At 45.9% G+C, this 17790-nt stretch overlaps 1 protein-coding gene across 6 annotated transcripts in view; it reads right to left on the reverse strand.

Annotated features, from left to right (window-relative positions):
* The window catches only part of ZBTB46 (zinc finger and BTB domain containing 46), a 215531-nt gene that overhangs the window by 153554 nt on the left and 44187 nt on the right, over positions 1 to 17790 (reverse strand). For 5 of the 6 annotated variants that reach the window (XM_068262362.1, XM_068262360.1, XM_068262361.1 and 2 more), the window contains exon 3: positions 8520 to 8599. The gene's annotated coding sequence lies outside the window, so the exon portion shown is untranslated. Of the gene's footprint in view, positions 1 to 8519; positions 8600 to 16600; positions 16734 to 17790 lie in introns of those variants that run through there. The other variant, XM_068262363.1, reaches the window with a different exon arrangement.

Here is a 17790-nt window from a genome sequence, read left to right on the forward strand (position 1 = left end):
GGAGTGCAAGGTCTCCAACATCCACCAGCTTCATCATGGAGGAGGGGAAGAGGATTCCAGCGGCAACCTGTGAAGCTCTAGTGACCTCCATGCCCAAGAGAGTTAAAGAGACAGTGAAGCGAAAAATAAATTATGATATAATGAATTGGTTGTGTAGTACGGATAATTACTAGAACATTAGTAGCAACGAAAATGTTCTCATATTTTTGTTTTCAGTTATATAGTGTTTTTTATAACACTCATTCTCTAATATTTGCAGTTTACACACTACTCAGCATGCTAAATGATTTTACAGAGCAGTCTTGTGAACTATTGAACTGTCCCCTGCTGAAGAAAAAAACATTACAATGACTGACACTTGAGATAATATGCTTCAGAAGACAGAGCTCTCTGCGACTTTGAAAGTCATGGAGCTCAATGGCTTTTTCTACATAGATAACAACTGGAGTTCCTTAACTCTTCCTGTACTGGGAAAAATATTAGACTTATGTCTCTGCTCCTAATGTTTTATTTCTTAGCTCTACTACACCTACAAATTATATAATAATTTATTTTTTCGTTTCAGTGTCTCTTTAAGGCAGCGCTAGGAAATAATGGTGGGCACACAAAATATTCACACTATGGGCAGCATTGTGATATTCTTCACTTAGGGGTGTGCTCACTTTTGTAGCCAGCAGCTATAACATTAAAGTGTACTGGAAATGAGCAAAGTAAAATAATTCAAACTGACCTGTGGCTCCTTCAACCCCCTGTAGTCTGTTAGCTCTCTCTCCATCCTCCCGGTCCCCTCGGTTTTGCAGCTGTCAGACCCGTAAAGTCTGCAAATCAGCTGAGTCGCGGACTACGGTGCATGCGCAGTCCTGGCCACGCGCACCACCTGATCGAGTTCCTGTGTTCAGCGCATTAGCAGTTCATTAATACAGTAACAGGGCTTGCACAGAACGCTCCCAGCCACAGCAACGCGATCGGGTGGTGAGCGTGACCGGAACAGCACATGCACAGTGGCTCACTACCCAGCTGGATCGCAGACTTCCCAGGAGCACTGCGGATCGGCCGGGAGGATGACGAGGGAGCTGGCCGACTACAGGGGGCTGGAGGAAGCCCCAGGTAAGTATTATTCCTTTTGCTTTCTTTGTCTCTGGTTTACTTTAATGGCTGTGTGTTGAGTTATTCTGATGGGACAGCAAATTAAAGGTGTCCATTAACTGCACAATCGTCCGAATGATCGCTCATATGATCAATCGACTACTGTTATTGGTGCCGATCAATGACAAACGGTTGTTGTATTGATTGTTCTGTCTATGCGAAATTTGGAATGATTATTTTCGTTTGATCAGATTTCTTATGATTTTTCCCTCCCTTGATGGGTTCAAATGATTGTTTCTGATCGCAACGATCAGATCAGACAGTTAATCGTTTGGATAATTAAAACATTAAAGTGGACCTGAACTCTTGAACAGGAAAGAAGGAAAACAGAGAGAAATGCACCCTGTATGTGTTTAGAGAGTTTAGCCTAATTCCTCCTCACCTGTCACTAAACACAAATGTAATTTGATCTCTCCAGTTGTATCAGTGTAATGGATTGCGGAGATGCCGCCGCGCGGTCTGGCAGCGGGGCGGCTGTCTCCGCGGTCAGACCGGCAGTTTCCGCACAGCAGCATGCGTCTGGTTTGTCTGAGCCTTCTAGTGCACACAGATGGAGAGCTACGCGCGCACGCGCTAGAAGGCAGGACCTTTATGCCAGTAGGAGAGGGATCAGCTGATCCCAGCGCAGTCTTTGATTGGCTGAGTGGCGCTTAGAAGCGCTGCACTATATATAGATCTCGCTGGTCAGTCTCAAGTTGTCTGCCGTTGCGAATATATACGTGTGAGCACTCAGACCTCAGTCAGATCCCACAGTGTGTTAGAACCAGGTGGACCTGGGAATTCACACTTAGCCAGATTACGCTTGTGTTATACTTTAGACCAGTTCCAGGGTGTTGTGACCAAGGACCTCACACCCAAGCTTAGGATTACTGTGTCATTGCTGTGTTATACTTTAGACCAGTTCTGGGGTGTTGTGACCAAGGACCTCACACCCAAGCTTAGGATTACTGTGTCATTGCTGTGTTATACTTTAGACCAGTTCCGGGGTGTTGTGACCAAGGACCTCACACCCAAGCTTAGGATTACTGTGTCATTGCTGTGTTATACTTTAGACCAGTTCCGGGGTGTTGTGATCAAGGACCTCACACCCAAGTTTAGGATTACTGTATCATCGCTGTGTTATACGTTAGACTAGTTCCTGGGTGTCGAGACCACGGACCTCACACCCCAGACTAGGACTCTGCTCTATTTCTGTTATGACTATTTGCTGTTGATCGTTACAATCAGCTGGCAGCCTCAGCAGAGCAACTAATTTATAAACACAGGATGTTAAAGTGATCCTAAAGTAAAAAAAAAAAGGACTTTGACTTACCTAGGGCTTCCAATAGCCCCCTGCAGGTGTCCGGTGCCCTCGCCGTGTCCCTCCGATCCTCCTGTCCCCGCCGGCAGCCACTTCCGGTTTCACCGTCAGGAGCCGACAGGCTGGGAACGCAAGTGATTCTTTGCGTTCCCAGCCACAATATCGCCCTCTATGCTGCTATATGCTTCATGCTATATGCTATAGCAGCTAAAAAAAGAGAAAAATACCTCATGAGGTATTTTACCTACAAAAAAATATTTACCACACAGCTACCAAAATTGAGACCATGCCTGGTACACACCATTCACTTTTCCTGCCTGATAATTTCCAGCATGCCTGATTTGCTTATGATCGAGAAAGGGATCGATTTTGTGCAGTAGTGATCTCAAAATTGATCTCTTTCTCAATCAGAGGCAGATCGGACATGCTGGAAATGATGAAACTACGGGAAATTTTCCACTGATCTGACACTTGAAACACTTGTGTGTATAGGCTCAGGAGGAAGCAGTGTTCTCCCCTGTATACTATGCAATCAGGACCATAACGATAATAAAAGTGGCAATACACCTAGCAAATTTGGAAGCCCAATCGACCAACTGAGAGAATTGAGCGTGTTCCAGTGTAAGCGATCGACAATAATTGACCAATATCTGGGTAAGTCACAATATCGAGTAGTGAAGGTGAATCGCATAAGATAGTGCTTGTAGTATTAATTGACCACTGTAGACGATCGTCCAATAAAGTCGATCACTTAATTGCCTGATGCAGAATTGCTAGATGTATGGCTACTTTTCCTCCTCATTCACCTTTGCTGCGGTGCTGCACCTCCTCCTCAGTTAATAAGACTGGGAGTCAGAAAACAGTATTTAGCTGCATGTGACAGGTCCCCTTTGAAGAGGTCAGCGCCCCGAATATTGACAGTTCAGTTACAGGTGGTTTCTGGAGAGTCAGCTTCTCGTATCCCCTCAGGGACCCCGGCAGCGCGATCTGATTGGTCGCTCGTTATAGCTGGTGGTAGACTGGGTGCTGCTGTTATGAAGCCTGCTTGTACGTACATAAAACACACGCGCGTTCTGTTTTGCAGCCAGCGAGGACACGCTTCGCCCAGCTCAGACGGGCACCACAGCCAGGCGCTCATTCCTTCGCTCTGTGGGCGAATTACGTGCCTGGCTGCGGCTTCCTCCCTGTGCCAACTCCTTCCCCCCAACCACCCGTACCCCCCACCTGGCCCATGCTGCCCCCCTCCCGAGAAAACTGCGGGTTTGGCTGACAAGGGAAGGGGGTCAGCTCAGCAAGTAAGACCAGGAATAGAAACTAAGGCGTGAGGAAGGGAGGGAGGCAGGCAAGGAGGTGGGGAGGGGAAGAGGGGGAAAAACAGCCCCAGGGAGAGATAAGAAGGGGGAGGAGGAGGGAGAGGAGAGATATTAGTGGAAAGGTCAGAGAGGGGAAGAGAATGGGGGAAGGTAGAATGGAAAATAGATTAACCCTCCGAATGCCAGCCGTCACCACCATGTCTGTGTGAGGAATAAGGAGGGGGGGGGGGGTGTAATACAATTAGCTGGTGTCTGTCACTGGCTTGTGCCAGGAGGAAAGGGGGGTGGGGGGTTAAGCCAGCACAAGGGGATTTTAGCACAAAAGAAGATGAGAGATAGTATCCACATTAGAGATAGGTGAGGAGACAAAGGCGGCGGACAGACAGGAGTGGGTCTACCTAGACAAAATGGACGCTCTTCGGCTGCTTGGCAGGACTGCCCTATTTTCCTGACAATCCCTATCGAGATACATTATAAATAAAAAAAATGACAGTATGCCCTGACAAACGCCACCTATTCACCGAGGTGCGATTTCATGTAGATGAGAGACCTACATACCTATATGGCCAACAGGCACATGCAAGCTTGTTTTATGAGGCGGTGTGCAAAGAGCAGCCAATCGGATCTCACCCTCCAGAAATCTAAAAGTGGCCATACATCTATCGATTTTGTTGAACTGGATTGAAAAAGGGGCCGCAACAAGCATGCCAGGTCGACAATTTTACAGATTTTGACCCAAAATGTATTGATTAACCACAATCTTGGACAGCATGGTGGCGTAGTGGTTAGCACTCTTGCCTTGCAGTGCTGGGTCTCCGGTTTGAATCCCAACCAGGGCACTATCTGCATGGAGTTTGTATTTTCTTCCCGTGTCTGCGTGGGTTTCCTCTAGGTGCTCAGGTTTCCTCCCACATCGCAAAAACATACAGATACGTTTATTGGCTTCCCCCTAAATTGGCCCTCGACTACGATGCATACACTACATGATACATATATGGACATATGACTATGGTAGGGATTAGATTGTGAGCCCCTCTGAGGGACAGTTAGTGACTATAGGCACTATATAAATACTAAATAATTAAACATGCTGAAACAACTGGGGCAGACGTGGTCGATTGGGTAGGTGGCAGTAACGGCGTGAGATATCATGACAACCGATGAATGTGACAGGACCCCCAGCTGCTGTCTACCCAAATATAACACCCCCCCCCCCCCCCCCCCTCATCCACACTGGTGGGATCGCAATCATGAAATTCCTATAAGGGAACACATTATTATTTAGTATTTATATAGCGCCAACATCTTCCACAGCGCTGTACATACATTGTCTTGTCACCTAACTGTCCCTCAGAGGGGCTCACAATCTAACCCCTACCAAGGTCATATATGTCTGTGTATGTATCATGTAGTGTATGTATCGTATTCTATGGCCAATTTTAGGGGGAAGCTAATTAACTTATCTGTATGTTTTTGGGATGTGGGAGGACATAGGAGTGCCTGGAGGAAACCCACACAGCCACGGGGGAGACCATGCAAACCCTGAACCATGGGAAAGGGATAACGGGTAGGTGGGGGGAGGGGTTTGGCATTTTGGATTTGATACTATGGTCTTGCTAATATATATATGGTGAGTCGGGGGAATCATTTTTCCCAATGGTTTGGGATAAGGAGTGGGTTGAATATTACTGGATGAGTGTAAAGGTACATACACACGTCTGATTTTTCCAAACGACCGGCCGTTCAGACGTCAAGTCAGACCTGTGTACAAACGAGCTGATAACACTGGTTTTGACAAATCCATTTGGTGGATCGGTCAAAACCTTATCAGCTGTACACAAGTCGGACTTGACATCCAAACGACCGGTCTAAACAACTGGTGGTTTGGAAAAATCAGACGTGTGTACGCGCCTTTAGCAACTCCGCATCATTCATTCCCAGCCGCGAGAGTGATAGTTAGTTTTCTCCCTTATAGAAGCCGCCCCGCCCCTTATCCCACAACATGGAACACAAATGGATTAGGCCAGGCCATGCTTTAATTCCCCCTCCTCCCCCAAATCACTTACAGCTAGAAATTAAGGATATGGTGTTAATTAGCCGCACACCCCTCCCCCAGCAGTATTTATGTCACCTATTGTCCTGAGGTATGGGGGAATGTTTTCCCACGCACACACTATGACTTTAGCCATTTCCACACACACCCCTGTCCAAACCCTCCAGAACCGTCCTCTATGGGCTGGTGCACACCAAAAACCGCTAGCAGATCCGCAAAATGCTAGCAGATTTTGAAACGCTTTTTCTTATTTTTCTGTAGCGTTTCAGCTAGCATTTTGCGGTTTTGTGAAGCGTTTTTGGTGTAGTAGATTTCATATATTGTTACAGTAAAGGTGTTACTGAACAGCTTCTGTAACAAAAACGCCTGGCAAAGCGCTCTGATGTAGCATTTTTCAGAGCGGTTTGCGTTTTTCCTATACTTTACAATGAAGCAGAAACGCCTCCGCAATCCAAAATCTGCAGCAGCCCGGGAGTATGCGTTTCTGCAAAACGCCTCCCGCTCTGGTGTGCACCACCCCATTGAAATACATTACCCTAGCGTTTCCACATCCGCAATCGGATCTGAAAACGCGACCGAACCGCTCCGGTGTGCACTAGGCCGAAGTGCAAATTAAACACTAAAATCCAATTTCAATACACATTTTTTTTTTACTTTAGTATGGTACAAAAAAAGGGGGGGGGGGGGAGTGGGGGAATGTTGTGAGGTGTGTCACTGTTAAAAAGATTAAAAGATTTCCCCTCATTTCCTGTTTCTTGGACCCCCATGGAGCCTTGTGGCTTTATCATAAAGTGTGATGGTCTCTGGGTCAGGAAGCGCTGGACAGCAATAAAACGGAGATGGGGATCATTGTTATTATTATTATTATTTTTAGTATTTATATAGCGCCGACATATTACGCAGCGCTGTACAATGTATATATATCTGGTCACTAACTGTCCCTCAAAGGAGCTCACAATCTAATCCCTACCATTGCCATTTGTCTATATCATGTAGTGTAAGTACTGTAGTCTAGGGCCAATTTTAGGGGGAGCCAATTAACTTATCCGTATGTTTTTGGAATGTGGGAGGAAACCGGAGTGCCCGGAGGAAACCCACGCAGACACGGAGAGAACATACAAACTCTTTGCAGATAGTGCCCTGGCTGGGATTCGAACCGGGGACCCAGCGCTGCAAGGCGAGAGAGCTAACCACTACGCCACCGTGCTGCCCATATTGTTTATTTTTACTCTTTCATCACTCTGCACAAATGTGTTGTTCTCTCTGTTAAGGTGCCCATACACTCGTCAGATTAGCAGCAGATAGATAAGAAATGCATCTGATGATCTATCTCATGTGTTTTTAGAACATTTTTTACCAGGATAGAATTCCAACAGATTTCAGTTTGAAATCTATTGAAATTCGATCTGATGGCATTTTTTTGCCATCAGATTTCCATTAGGGCCAATGCAAAATGATAAGCAATCTCATCAGATCGACCTAGATTTTCCACCCTGCCAGTTTGATGGAAATCCATCGAAATCGATCGAAATTGGCTGTCGATCGGTCGATTGGCCAACCGATTTGCAATCGATCGATTTTGATCGATCGGTCGGCCACAAAATCGGCTGAGTGTATGGGCCCCTTTACATGAGGAGAAATGTTGCCTTTTCCTGACTAGGCAGGAAGTGATGTAAACTCACAGACAACAGCAGGGGCGTATCTGGGTAATATAGCCCCTATGGCAAACACTGAAATTGTGCCCCCTCCCCCTGGTCACACAAACTTGCTCCATATTAACAGCTTCTTTTATTGCAATGATACAAGTCTCCCCAGTATAGGTAGCCCCTCCAGTACAGGTTGCTAGAGTGAGCCCCCCCCCCCCCCCCCCCCCAAGTGTAAGTAACCAGAGGTAGCACCCTAGTATAGTTAGTCAAAGATAGTTCACCCAATATAGGTAGCCCCCACTTTAGAATGCCCTGCCAGTATATGTAGTAAGAAGTGTCTTCCCAGTATAAGTAGCCCCCCTCCCCCAGTATAGGTAGTTAGAGATGTCCTCCAGTATAAGAGCAGGTACAAACACTTGAGAGGCATCCCTCAGTATGAAGGTGGAGCACGAGGGAGGAAGGGGCAGCCATGGTGCTGTGGCGCCCATGGCAGGAGCCATGCCTGAACCCCTCTAGATACGCCTCTGGACAAGAGCACCTATAAATGAAAGTATGAAAAATGAATCTCTCCATAAGGGAGGTTCGCATAGCTTCCACCTGTCCCTCTTTTGGAGGGACAGTCCCTCTTTTGGAGCCCTGAACAAGCATGCAGCAGATCAGGTGTTCCTGACATTATTGTCAGATCTGACAAGATTTACTGCATGCTTATTTCTGGTGTGATTCAGACACTATTTCAGCCAAATAGACCAGCAGGGCTGTCAGGCAACTGGTATTGTTTATCAAGAAATAAATATGGCAGCTTCCATATCCCTCTCACTTCAGTTGTCCTGCACTTCCTGTCGATTCTGATTGGCCAATTCCAAACTGCATACTATTTTTATTAAATTTGCATGCAAAACAGAATTATGAGCGTATCACATTCTAAGTATTCTCCATTCTATGCATAACAGAAATCAGAAAAAATAAATAAATGCAAGTTAAAGAAGAACTCCAACTATGGCAGGCTAATCACCCTATTGTCTAGTTGTCTAGTTGTACATGACAGCTGCTCCTCACTGTACCTTTTCGCCATCACGATACGTGCGTCTGTGAAGCTGCGGATTTCTGGCCACAAGACGGGCGTGGATTCATTTTGTACAATCTGTAGGATGAAACAGATTAGAGAACTCTCAGCAACAGTGGATGAAAATGAGCAGCAATAAGCGCGAACGGCATAGCAAATAAGCTGCGGAATAGCACTGCAATCTACTTTGTGATTTGCCTGCGCCCCTATACTCGCTACACAAGCACAAACACTCCAAATATGCAGCAGGGCGGACATTTGTGCTCATGTGAACATACTTGCATGATTTCGGTTATATACCTGGCAAGCGATAGGAAAAGGATGACAAAATGCAGAAAATTAGGGTGCTTTGTCAAACAGCCCTTACTTAGTCTTGATATGAACACTGTGTTACTGTTACCGTTAACGAGCTCTGATTGATCCTTAAAGGACAACTAAAGTGAAAATAACGTAATTAATCAAATTGCTTTTTGTTTTTGCAATATCCATTAATACATTATTTAGTCGGTGTTTTCCCATTGTAAAATCTTTCCACTCCCTGATTTACATTCTGAAATTTATCACAGGTGGCGGGGACATTTTGTCATCTGACAGGTGATCTCTGTGGAATGTTTGTTTACTGAAAGTTCTAAACCCAGTACAAATAGTAACTGGTCTCCCAGAATGCTCTGGGTGGAGGGATTCCGCATAGCTAATCAGCCACGGCTACTATACATCAGTGGGAGGGTGGGGCTATGTACACCAATATACAGAAATATATAGATGTAGAAAGTGTTTCTGATGCTGAAACCAGGATAATTACTGTGGGTATCCTGAATAATTAAGGGCTGGTTCACATGGATGTTTTGCTGGCATTAAACGTAGGGTTTTATAAGTTTTCAGGGATCTAGCGCTGCCCCATGCAAGTGAATGGGAGTGTTTAGTACAAGCTTTTGCAGGCTTTCATGAAAGCCTGGCAGTTGATCCTGGAGTCTCGTCTCATCTCAAAAGCAACATGCAGCTTCTAGAAGGCGTTTGAAAGCCAGCAAATGCCACTGAAAGCCAATGAAAGCCCATAAAAGCCCAGCCTTTCCCTATACTACCTGCAAAAGCCACCAAAAGCCCTGAAAATGCAACACTCTCCTGAAAGCCATTAAAGAGAACCCGAGGTGTGTTTAATGAATGTTATCTGCATACAGAGGCTGGATCTGCCTATACAGCCCAGCCTCTGTTGCTATCCCAAACCCCACTAAGGTCCCCCTGCACTCTGCAATCCTTCATAAATCACAGCCGTGCTGTGAGGCTGTGTTTACATCTGTAGTGTCAGTCTCAGTTGCTCCTCCGCCTCCTGCATAGCTCCGGTCCCTGCCCCCATCCCTTCCCTCCAATCAGCAGGGAGGGATGGGATGCAGGCGGGGACTGGAGTTCTGCAGGAGGCGGGGAGAGCAGCAGACTGACACTATAGAGATAAACACAGCCAGCTCTGACAAGCTGTTTGTCAGCAGCGTGGCTGTGATTTATGAGGGATTGCAGAGTGCAGGGGGACCTTAGGGGGGTTTGGGATAGCAACAGAGGCTGGGCTGTATAGGCAGATCGAGCCTCTGTATGCAGATAATATTCTTCAAACCCACCTCGGGTTCTCTTTAAAAGCCTTCAAAAGCCATTAAAGGGAAGGTTCAGGGAGGGATAAAATAAAAATCCGCATCCACTTACCTGGGGCTTCCTCCAGCCCGTGGCAGGCAGGATGTGCCCGTGGCGCCGCTCCGCAGGCTCCCGGTGGTCTCCGGTGGCCGACCCAGTCGGGCCGGCCACCGGAGACCACCGGGAGCCTGCGGAGCGGCGCCGCGGGCACGTCTTGCCTGCCACGGGCTGGAGGAAGCCCCAGGTAAGTGGATGCGGATTTTTTTTTTTTTTAACAGTCCCTGAACCTTCCCTTTAAAAGCCTTCAAAAGCCATTAAAAGCTTAGCTGTTAAACCCTGGCATTCTTGAATTAAAAAACCACAGTGTTTGAACGAGACGCTGAGCAGAAGCTCAGCAGAAGCCTGTGTGAACCAGCCCTTACATTCTACTCAATGTCACTACATTGCCTCTTTGAGGCAATATTTCTGTCAACAAGGGCTGTATAGCCATGTTGTTCAGCTACAGGCGAGCTGCTATATGGAAAAGGTAGGTGGGAGGATAGGCCATGTATGGTCACGGGTCATCATGCATTGCTTGTAAGTAAAAATAATGCTGCTGGTTTGTCCCTTGTGGTTTAGTGATCTGCCACACCCACTTCCCGTGGACTGCCATTCTGCCTCGTCCACTTCCTGTGGACAGCCATTCACGCACCAGATTCTGCAGTGATCCTCTCAACTGAGGAATATGTAGCGTACGTATGAGGCTTTTGTGATCTTATCAGAATAAGGCACAATGGAAATAAAATATCAGAGAACTATAATTTTATGTAAGAAATGGCTATCTGATGTACTATAGTAAGGGCCGGTTCACATTGAGCTTACGTTCCGCTCCGATGAGCGGAACGCAGCAGCGGAAGCAATGCTTTCCCAATGGGAAAGTTCACATTGCTGCGTTGCGCTCCCTTCCGCTCCCTGCGTTCCGCTCACTGGAGCGGACATTCCCGACATGCACGATCCTTGACGGAGCGGAACGCAGTGCAGGAGCGGATGCGCTGGGTTCATAAGCTCAATGTGAACCGGCCCTTAGGATCTTTTCACACAAGGGACTGTGCATCGCACTGAACTACAGTATACCACAACAATCCCACTTTTCCAGTGCAGTGCAACACATTGCTGATGCCGCTTATGGTCAACAGCTCTTCAGCGGACCACTCCAGTGACAAAAAAAGTAAGCAGTTAAAATCAGACAGAACCGGCAGGTTTTGGACTAGTCCATCTCCTTATGGGGGATTCTCTGAGTTTTCTTTGCTTTCAAAAGTGTTCACTGAACAGCAGTTGCTAAATATAACTGCCAAAATAGTGTGCAAGCGAGTAGGTAGGCTGGCTGGTATTTTACTCTTTTGGCAGTTAATTTGCCATTCATGATATTCTCCATGAGGAGATGTTGCAGATAGGTACACACTAGGCTCCGCCCAGCAGCATGTCTCTACTATGGAGAGGTGAGGAGGAAGAGAAGCAGGAGATCTCCTGTTGTTCATCCAATACAGCAAAATCATTGCAGCCAGTGGTGTGCCGTCTCTTATTGCTAATAGGACGTTCATCTGTAGCCGTTAAGCAATCCGGCTGAGACAAGGCACCGGCAAGCATACTGGTCTCATAAGACTAGATACACTTGTTCCCCGTGCAACAGTTGATGCGATCAGAATACCCCAGTCTGATCGAAAATGATCTGCTTCTGCAACAGTAATGCAGTATTTGGATAGGATTGAGACACATGGCAACCAGGTCAGCAATAGTAATCTCCATATTTTTCTCAGCTTCCATTCTCTTTCAATTCCTAATTCCAGTGCCAATTTTCATACACAGCTAACAGAACACAAGTTTAAATACAATTTGTAAAAAAATAATTAAAAACAAAAAAATAGAAAATACCTGCTGCCCCAATTTATAGACACTCATCTCCTCCTCTATATATTTGCTTGTTGCCACCTAATCAGTATGAACCACTCCCCTTTTTATTTACAGGGGGAGGGTGATTGGTCTGACAGCCAAAATCCCACCCCCTCTACCGCCTAAAAGCCTATCATGGCTCTCATCTTCTATTAAGGAGGCGTGGCCACAGCCTGACTGGAGGGGTGCAGGCAGCTGCAGGTTGCTGAGGAGCAAACGCGGATCTGTTCACTAAAGCTGCAGGCTTTTTAATACATGTTTTGCAGAATCTGCAACTTTATTATTTACAAAATGTTTTTAGTAGAATTAATTGACAGTGATGTTCCATGACCTGCATATAAAAATAGTGCGGCCTTTACAGTCTCGGGCGATCAGGAAATGCCGCCTGAACCCCCTGTCACCCACACGCCCTGTGGAAGCCCGCGGTGTGCTTTGTCCGAGCACCTGTTAGCTCTCACAGGCCTCTCGGTGGTATTTATAGACTATATCACCTATGTACAGAGAGACCACAGCGTGGGCGACCAGGCAGAGCTACAGCAGGAAGGGCCATAATCTAACGCCATCTGAACAGAAAGACATAGATGGTAGATCTCAACCAGCAGCTACCACTGACTCAGTAACCATCCCCCCCTTCCCCTTGCCTCTTGGTTAGCCCCCTCCTTCAGAGTCCCCCTAAAGGGACCTTCCCGGTGTCACACACTGGTGACGATAAGACGTGGGGGTGGGTAGAAGGTCACTTTATCATCAAAATCCCCCGTCTTGCTATCCGACAGGGTGAAACCATATTTTTTTTTCCGCTCTGTGAGTCTTAACCACTGCCAGCAAAGAGGGGAAAAAACCCTGCAAGTCCTTTAACCCATTCCTAACACAACCGCTTGTAATTTGGGGAGTGCAGTAATTAAAGTGAACACATGGAAGCTAACATACTTATTTTCTTTTAAGCAATGCATATTGCCTGGCTGTCCTGCTGAGTCTCTGCCTCTTAAACTCCTAAGAGGGCCACACATCTATAGACCTGGGGGCCGATCGACCATCAGATTCAACAATTATTATTGAATCTGATGAAAATCGGTACCGCCAAGAGCATGCCCAATCGACAATTTAAACAGTTTCAGGTGGAAATTAGTCACATGGAGCAATTGCACATGCTGGAAAATCTTGGGCCGACATGCTCGATTGGGTGGTAGCGGTGTGCGATTATCGCGAACAACGAATGCAGATGGAAACCCCCAGACGCTGTCCCCCCTAATGCCCCCAGGTGCCTGTGCAGTTAGACTTAACCTGCCCACCGTCAGGGCACAATTTCTGAATTCGGGCCCTACATGACATCACACACTCAGCAGACGTGCTATACCACTAGCAACCACGTGGGGGCGCATATGCGGAAGTCCGGGGGGACATATAACATTTGGTGGGACAGCGGCCGGGAGCAGCAAAAGCCGCGTCGCGAAGGCCGACTCACGAAAGATTTCACGCTGTAATTGATCGGTAATCGGCCTGCGGTGTATGGCCAGCCAGCAGATTACTCTCTGATCAGGTTCAATCAGAGATCTGTCCGAACATTGCTAGATGTATGAGCACCTTTCAAGTATTGGTGATGTCAGAAACCACACATCCATTATGTATTATTATTATTTATTGTATTTATAAAGCGCCAACATATTACGCAGTGCTGAACCATCAAATCCGATGGTTGATCGGCCGCTAATTCTAAAGCTGTATGGCCGCTTTAGGAGCATTAGAGACAGAGGCTCAGCACGACAGCCAGGCAATCTGCATTGTGTAAAAGAATGTATGTATTTGTATAGCTGGATGTCCTGGATTGTACAGAGTTTTGAATGTCTCGTGCATCTGTGGTCCCCATTATTTGTTTTGTACTCTGTAAAGTGCTATGGAAGATACTGGTGCTATATAAATAAAAAAAAATAATAATAATAAACAATGCAAATGCAGATTGCCTGGCTGTCCTGCTGATCCTTTGCCTCTAATATTTTGAGGCTACTTTCCCACCAGGACGTTGCGTTTTAGGGGACGTTATGGTCGCATAACGTGCCTCTAACGCAATGCCGGGTGGTGCTGGATGTGGACGTCAGACTGAGCCGCGTTGTGCAGCTCACTCTGGCGTCTGTGATGCATACTCTTGGACGCATGCGGCATCACGTGGTCCCGCCAGCCAATCACCGCACAGAGCGGCCGCTCCAGAAAGTAAACACTGCACGTCACTGAGTGCAGTGAATATTAATTAGCCATGTGCCTGGCCGCTCTCCCCTCCTCCCCAACATGACTGAGCATGTGCAAGCAGTCTAACGCGGCTTAGCCGCGTATAAAGTACTGCATGCAGTACGTTATCTTGAGGTGCTGCGTTACAATGTAACGCAACGTGGGCACTGTGAACAGCCCATTGATTTTTCATTACTGTGCGGTGGGGTGCGTTACAGGCTGCTCTAACATGCGCCTGTAACGTCCCATTGTGAAAGCAGCCTGAGCCCTAGAACCTGAACAAGCATGCAGATCTGACCTAGAATCTCCCAGACATCCGCTGCTGAATCGGGGTACTTTCGCCCTCTCACTGCAGACGAATGGATTTTGGCTCGTACCAGAAAAGTGCTCATCACTCTGCAGTAGTTATAAACCCGGCAAGTGTGGGATTTGCCACTGACATTGTTTACATACACACTACCAGCACAGATGAGGATAATTAGGAGTCTGGGGTGTATCTGACACAGGATTTTACAGGGAACAACTAGAAAGAAACAGGATACACCTGGTTTCATTATTATTAATGACTATACCTTTATTTTGCAGTATGTTGCAAAGAACATCCAACAGTTCCCTAATAACTTTCCTTCAGCAGGGTTCACAGTCTAATGCCACTATTGTTGGAATACACATGAGTAACAGCTTTCATGCTGAGACTTTGTGCATTCTAAACAGCCACAAGATGGCACTGTGCAAACATGCCTTCAGTGTTATGTGCTATTGTGCATCTCTACTCGATGGTAGCTTTCTAGCCGTTTCTGGCTAGGTGCATACACAGCAGAAACACTAGCGTTGCGTAAAACGCTGCATTTTATGCAGCTATGTTAGTCAATGGGACGCCGGAAAAAAATGCAGAGACCTGCGATTTACAGTATGCGTTCCGAAAACGCTGGTTTTGTTGCGTAATATATAGGAAATCTGCCAAAACGCACATGATGAAAGTCAATGGGAATGCAATGGTATGCATTTTTCATGCGTTCTCCATGCGTTTTTATATGCGTTTGCTTCCCCCCCAAAAATTTTTGCTGTATTTTTGCTTCCTGTTGTCTTCCAAGTGATTTGCATAAATGCATGGAAATGCATGCGAACCGCAAACGCATTAAAACGCACGCAAAACGCATTGCAAACGTACCAAAAACGCAGTAATAATGCTGATGAAAAGCACACAGCAATAACATAAAACATGACATAAAACGCAGCCTTTCACGCTATGTCACATGTGAACCCAGCCTCTAGGGATGGCCAATGAGATTCAAATAATTCCCGAGTTGATGCAGAATTATGCAAATTTTGTTTGCAAATTTATGCAGTTGGAAAAGGGACCAATCAAATTTTTCCTCAGCAGGATTCGATTGATTTCTTTTCAAGGGACTTACAATAAATTTGCATGCAAAATTTGCATCCAAAATCTACATAATCCTGCATCAACACGGGGTTATTACCATCTCATTAACCATCCTTAGTTGTTTTTTCTCACTGTCTTATCTGTTTACCCTATGAATTATCTGTTCTTTTCCGTTAGCCGGGCGCATCCACTAGGTGGCGATAAAACTCCACTAGAGTTACATCTTTCCCTACTATCCATGGCGGCCTGGAGGGGTAATAGTAATTAACGCCACCTAGTGGATGCGCCTGGCTAACGGAATAGTACCGAATTATCTCTCCTTATCTGTTCATCTTATAAACTATACAAATCCATGAATTATATAGATCTGATGCCTAGTACACAATTCGATTTACTCCGATTGATAGTCAAATCGATTATTTCTGACAGGTCCAATCTGATTTCCAAATTTTTTTCTGATCGATTTTCCGATCACTTTAATACAAAATTGATCAGAAATGAATTCGGAAATCAGATCGGACCTGTTGGAAATAAATCGATTTGACTGTCAATCTGAAGGGAAATTGCATGGTGTGTACTAGGCATAAAACAATAATAAAAAAAAACCAGTAATAATAATCTCTTGTGATAGTTGAGGGAAAGGTCATTTGTGAGGTAGGTTTTGTTAATCGACCACTAAGTTAATTAGTTTTTTTCAAAACGCGTGTATTTTTTGTACAATAAAAGTACATATTCATAACACATTCATTCATTTTTTTTTTTATTTTTCATCAGATCCCCCTTCCCTCAAAAATCAGTGCACATCTTTATAACGACCTCAGCTGAAAGCGGATTGTGAGGTTCGGTAAGGACGAGAATTGTTCAGTCTTCTGCGCTGCCAGAACATGGACGCTACAGACAGCGGGCAGACCGCGGAGAATGCTCACCACCAGTATGTACACGTCTCCGCTGGGTAAGGGTTGCTTTCCCTCAGCAGCGAGGGGGTTAATGGGTTTCAGTCCCCTCCATCTGGTGACAGGAGGTATACCCTCTTCTCCTTCCGGAAGGGGGTTAGTGGCTTCTCTCCCCCCCCCCTCCCTCCCCAACAGGCCATCCTCTCCACGACCATCTGTTCATGCAGCATCCTCCTAATCTGCCCTTGTGCTGCACCTTCTGAGATGACAACAATTAACCCTTCCGCTGCAGCAATAATTAAGAGAACGCAAGGAAGGGTCGCCAATCATTAAGAGCCCGTGAAGCGGAGGAAGAGCCACCAATCATTAAGTGCTCGCTAAGTGGAGGAAGACCCCGCCAATCATTAAGAGCCTGCGAAGCGCCTTGATCTAAATTCGACACTCACTTCAGTCCTGGACCTATGCAGTCTGCAGGCTGGTATAAATAAATGCTGGCATGTTAGGGGTTCTACTGCTGATACTCTACTGATAGTCTTCCCGGCGGCTTCGTTTGGCTATTTTCTTCCAAATTGGATGACCGTTTCGAGTGGGAGCTAGACAGAGTTTATGTTATAAACCAAAACTCAGAGGAGTGTGTCATCGGTTGAATCAGACGATAGATTTTTAAAGCCTGTATAGCTGTCCCGCTATGTAGATTATTGATCTGCCTAAACGTGTGCATTGTTTCCTTTCGTTTTTTACACTGCAGGAATTTGCATGCTCATTTGCTGCTGGTGGTCTGTTGTGTTCAGAAGTCACAGAGGCAGGATAACTGAAAATAAGTTTATTTACAGGAGTCACTAGCTCTCTACATAAGCAGTGTCTTCACTCCATGGTCCTAGCCAGGGTATAACAGGAACCAACAACCCACAACAGTCTAGATAATCTTACACATTAAACAAGTATAGCAGTGCCATCTACAGGTCTGATGTATGAACTCCACATATTCCCCCTCTTGTTACAAAAGCTTCTTTAAACAAATGTCAAGTATGCTAATAAACAATTATAACACAAAGCAGCACTATGCAAGTTAAAGTGGCCCTATAGTGACATACGGTAGAATGCAGTAAACTCTTCAGGATACCCACTTTTATAGTAATTATCCTGGCTTCAGTATCAGAAACACTTCCTGAAGCGATATATTGCTGTATATAGCATAGCTCCCAACTGTCCCTTTTTCGGAG

The sequence above is a fragment of the Hyperolius riggenbachi genome, chromosome 12, assembly GCF_040937935.1.
Source record: "Hyperolius riggenbachi isolate aHypRig1 chromosome 12, aHypRig1.pri, whole genome shotgun sequence".
Taxonomy (NCBI): Eukaryota; Metazoa; Chordata; class Amphibia; order Anura; family Hyperoliidae; genus Hyperolius; species Hyperolius riggenbachi.